At 48.6% G+C, this 4798-nt stretch overlaps 1 long non-coding RNA gene across 2 annotated transcripts in view; it reads left to right on the top strand.

The window, feature by feature from the left end:
- Window positions 1-2038, top strand: part of LOC125483851 — a 6410-nt gene extending 4372 nt beyond the window's left edge. The window contains exon 2 of one of the 2 annotated variants that reach the window (XR_007262754.1): window positions 1914-2038. This is a non-coding gene — a long non-coding RNA (uncharacterized LOC125483851). Of the gene's footprint in view, window positions 1-1908 lie in introns of both variants that reach the window. The other variant, XR_007262755.1, reaches the window with a different exon arrangement.
- Window positions 2039-4798: the final 2760 nt, after the last annotated feature.

Raw genomic sequence — 4798 nt, 5'->3', positions numbered from 1 at the left:
GGGGGGGGGGGGGATGGGTACAAGTTCTGGGGGAAAGGGCGTGAGGGGTTAACTCCAGTGTTCAGTCCAACCTCAGTTCTAAGTCAAAATGGGGGAGTTTAGTATTTGCTGGTGCATTCAGTGGGGGGAGTCCTGTCTTCACGTCACAGCCTATGTGATCTTGCTGTGAGGGGACAGCCTGCAGCCTTTTCCTTAACAGTAGCAGGGGTCCATTATTTCCAAATTCAGATGAGGTGGGTGTGGGATCGGTTCTGATCCTGGGCGGTGAGGGTTATGGAAACCTTCAGTCTCCTTCAGTGTGGGGAGGCTGGGGACAGCTCGTGGGATCCTGCTGTGCAGAACATCCTTCATTTCAATGTCAGCCCCTCTTTTGTGGGGGCAGGGTGTGGTTGGCTCCGACAAGGTTTTGAGGGAATCCCTTGGAGGTACTAGATACGGCTGCCTGTGTAATCTTGCTGTGCATCCCCTCGGTCTGCGGGTCACCCTCAAATGCGCTGTGTGCCTGTCTACAGGGCCCTGGGCTGAGATTGCTGATGGTTTGATAGTGGGTGGAGTGCATTGTCCGTTCTTTTCCCTTAGCACAGATCCCTCCCACCTCTCGTCACCCCCTCACCCTCCAAAATGTGATATTGATGTTGCAAATGTCTACGAGACACGGTGGGGAGATTGCAACATGTTGAAAACGTAAGGCATTGGAGGACGTTGCAATCAAAACAAAGAGGAAATGGGGATAGAGAGAGAGAGAGAGAGAAATAGATGTCGATTGATTGCTGAGAGCAGGAAAAGCTGAGCAGAGGTGGAGAGGTTGATAGGGACGAAGAGAGGAAGATAGAGGGAGAGAGGAGTAAAAGAGAGAAAGAGAGAGATCGGGGCAGAGACAGACAGCGAGAAAGAGATTGAGAGAGAGATTGATTCTCGAGAGCAGCAGAAAGCTGAACAGAGATGGAGAGGTGGATAAGGACAGAGAGAGAGAGAGAAAGTTTGATCAATTTCTGTGAGCAGGAGAAAGCTGAGCAGAGATAGAGATGTAGATTGGGACAGAGAGAGGGAGAGGAGAGAAGAGAGAGAGAAAGGTAAGTGTATCAGTTCATCATTAATATTTCATGTAGAAACAACACCAATCCCGGAAGTAGTGGGCATGGGGTCTGTGCCTGATGAATGGGAGTGGGATGGTCATTGGTCTTTTTTTGGGTTTTTTTTACCATCAGGGTGTCAGAAAACCAGCTGGAGGGACGAAGGGAGAGACACAGGCTCTGGGGAGTGACTCCCCACCATTGAGTCATTGCCCGGCCTCTCAGAAAGTAAACACTGGAGGCAGTCAGAAAGCATTTGCCCCTTGATCCCAGATCAAATCTGTTCTTCTTCTCTGGGTTTAAAATCAGGGGAAAATGCTGAAAAATTGGGAAAATTTTGAAAATCAGTCTGTGGTGGAATCTCATATGTTCCTCTTCATTTTTGTTTCAAAATTTTGGATTTGATGTGATCAATTTCCTTCTCTCCCCCTGAGGAGATTACTGAGAGACTGAAGCTTGGACACGTAAAGAGGTAGGCACAATCTCTGGAAGTGGAGATGGTCGGTGGGTGGGGGGTGGAATAGCGGGCACGGTGGAGGTGAATCCCAGCCTCTGGAGTAAATATCTCTCTCCCTACTCCCTTCAAACAGAAACACTGAGGCGGTTTGAGCCTCTTCCTGTTCCACGTTTAATATGATGGGCTGTTCTGGAGGGGGAAGGGGACGTGGGGGTAAGTGTCAGATAATGGAAGTTCAGGCAGCGAGCAGTGGGATCTTGCTGTCCTCGGGGAAGTGTCAGATTGTGGATGGCAGAGAGTGGTGTGATCTTGCTGTGCTTTTGGTGCTGGATATTGTTTTTTATTTCTCTCTGTCTTTCCAACCTCACCCCTGAGGAGATTAGATTCGGGAGCTGAAATTTGGGATGATGCACAGACTGAGAGAATCAAATGGTTCTGCCGTGAGGAATCTTCAGACAAGAGCTGGAACCAGAGAGAAAGAGAGAGATGAAAGCATTATAATAAACCAGCCCGTCTCCTTGTCGGTCATTTACACACTTGCACACGCACGGGGAAAAGAATTGTGGGGTTCAGGCTGTCTCTGGGGTTTGTACTCAAGGGTATGAGCTCTGGGCTGGGGGTGTGGGGGAGACAAAGGGGCAAAAGGGGGCTGCTGCTGAGTCTAATGCCACAGATTTCACTGCCTCCCTCTCTCTTTGCCTCCATATCCCCTCCTACCTGCCCTTCCCACAGTTTTCTATAAATCTATAAATCCCCACATCCTTCGCATCTACCGCTGTTCACTCTCCCCCACCCCTCATATTCCTCCCTCCTACTGTCTCGCCCCCTCCCCAGGTTTTTCAAGAACTGTTTCGTTGTTCAGTCTTTCTGATTTCCAGGTTTTCCCACTCACCTCTCCACAACACTTCTGTCCATCTATCTCTCTATCTCTCACATTGTCCTGTGTGATCTTGCTGTTCCTGCCTGCATCAACCTGTCTCCATCACTCGTTCTGGATGGTATCTCTCTGTCTTCTTTTTTCCCTCGTTTTTTTTTTTTTCTCTGTCCCTTCTGTCTTTCCCACTTTCTGTATCTGTCCTTTCTCATCCTTTTCATAGAATTTCTATCTTTCTCCTATCTCCCTCTCCCCTCCTCTTTCTCCGCCCCCTCTCTCTCTGTCTCCCTCTTGTTCTCAATGGGATTTCTGCCTCTCTTCCTGACTGTTTCTCTTTCTGTATCTTCCTATGTCCGTTCTCCCCTGCTCCATCCATCTATCCCTCCATTTTCCTCTTGGATTTTGTCTCTCCATCTCCCTCTCTGTCCTTCAATGTCTCTTTATGGGAAATGCCAGAGGATCTTCCTGGTCCTTGACCCACCTGCATTTTGCACTATCGTGCTTTGTCTAAACTGAAAGGTGGAAGGGGTTGTTAGATAAAACATTTTTCTCGGTGAGGGGGAAGGGGGCCTGCCTGGGGACTGGGATCTTGCTGTGCAGTGAGGCAGTCAGTGAACAGGCCTGAGTGTCTCTGGCCATACTCCCTGGGGCCTCCAGCCCCTGGGGTGGGGTCAGGGATCCAGTGAGGGTGAGGTGGGTGTTTGGGTGTTGCTCATGGAGGGAGATACAGTGGGGTATCGATATATAGTGGAGGGATCACACAGGAACGAAGAAAGAGGGTGACGCTGCCCGGGGAGCTATCAGAAACTGTGAGGCTGAAAATTTTTGTTGGGATAAAATATGGGGTAAAAGTCGGGGGGAAATATTTAAATGGGTGCAAAAATTTGTGGGGGACAATATTTGAGATGACGTAAAGTGGGGAGGTTGCAAAATTGGGATGGAGAGCAAACTTTTGGAGAACGGAAATTGGGAAATGCAATAGTTGAGGGGACAATATTTGGTGGGTGGGGCATCAAAATATTTTTGTGGGGGGAGTGCAATATCGAGCAGGGGCAACAATGTTTTTGGCAGCACAAGATTTCGGGATTTCAGGGTACAATGCTGTAAGGGTGTGACAAAATTGGGGACACGCCTCTTGGTGGGGGTGTTAAAGAGAGGAACAAAACTGGGCAGCAGCGAAACTTGTTGGTGGAAATATTGGAGGCGGAAAATGAAGGGAGAAGAGAGTGTGAAATGAGGGGGGTTTACAGAGTCTCAAATTGAATGACAAAATTCTAGGGTCAAATTTGCGGGGACATTCGTATTTGGGGTGGGGGGGAATTTGGCAATTTTGTATGGAAAGAACATTTTGGGAGCGAGGCAGGAAAGAAAGAGGCAATGAGATGAGACACTGGGAGATGAAATAGAGAAAGAGATGGAGGGAAAGGAGATAGAGAGAGAAAGGTGGAGGGAAAGGAGAGGGAGAACAAGATGGAAGGAAGGGAGAGAGAAAGATGAAGGGAAAGGAAAGAGAAATATGGAGGGAAAAGACAGAGAGAGAATGATGGGGGAAGGAACAAAAAGACAGGGGAAGGGGGCAAAGAGTGGTTGCTAGTGATAGAGAGAATGAAACAAAATGATACAGAAGTTGACTGCGTGAGAGACAGAGACACAGGTGAGAGAAAGATACAAAGAGTGAGAAAGACCAAAAGGGCGACAAGAGGAGACACTTTGAGAGAAAGAGACAGAGACACAAAGGGAGAAGACAGAGAGAGAATGAAACAAAGAGAGACAAGAGTTGAGTGTGAGAGACAGTGACACAAGAGGGAGAGAGAAACGAGAGACAAAAGGAGAGACTTAGAGAGAAAGACAGAGAAACAAAGCAAGAAAACAGAGAGACAAGAAGAGGAGAAGTCAGTGAGAGACAGCCAGGAGTTCAGGAAAGATACTGAGTCTGCTCACCAGGGCTGCTTCAGGAAGAGGGTGGTACAGGTCTAAAACTAGCATTGAGATTCCAGCTGTACCCACACTGTCTCTCACACAGACACAGACAGCCAGAATAAGTCTGACACCCACCTCCTGGCTTCATCCACATGAAGAAACGAAGTATGGCTGCCAAGACCAGTTTTATAAACCGCAAGTTCTGTCATTCAAACCACTCTCTCCTCCCAAATCCCAGCTATCCAGTCAGTTCCCAGCTGTCTCTACCTGGAACACACATCCTCCAGATATGGAGCAAACCAAGAAGCTTCTTCGTGAGGTTAGAGGCCGGAGGTGGGGTGGGGGGCGGGGGCTGTGGGAGGAAGGGTTAGAGAAAGCAGCAACCCAAAAGTTGAGTCCAATGTCTCCTGATTGTTCCTTCCTTGCTCCCCCCCACACACACACACACACACAAACTTTCTCTCACACATACAA

Source organism: Rhincodon typus, chromosome 8 (genome assembly GCF_021869965.1).
Source record: "Rhincodon typus isolate 14 chromosome 8, sRhiTyp1.1, whole genome shotgun sequence".
Taxonomy (NCBI): Eukaryota; Metazoa; Chordata; class Chondrichthyes; order Orectolobiformes; family Rhincodontidae; genus Rhincodon; species Rhincodon typus.
Note: the sequence above shows the minus strand (reverse complement) of the source record. Positions and strands in the feature narration are given on the sequence as shown.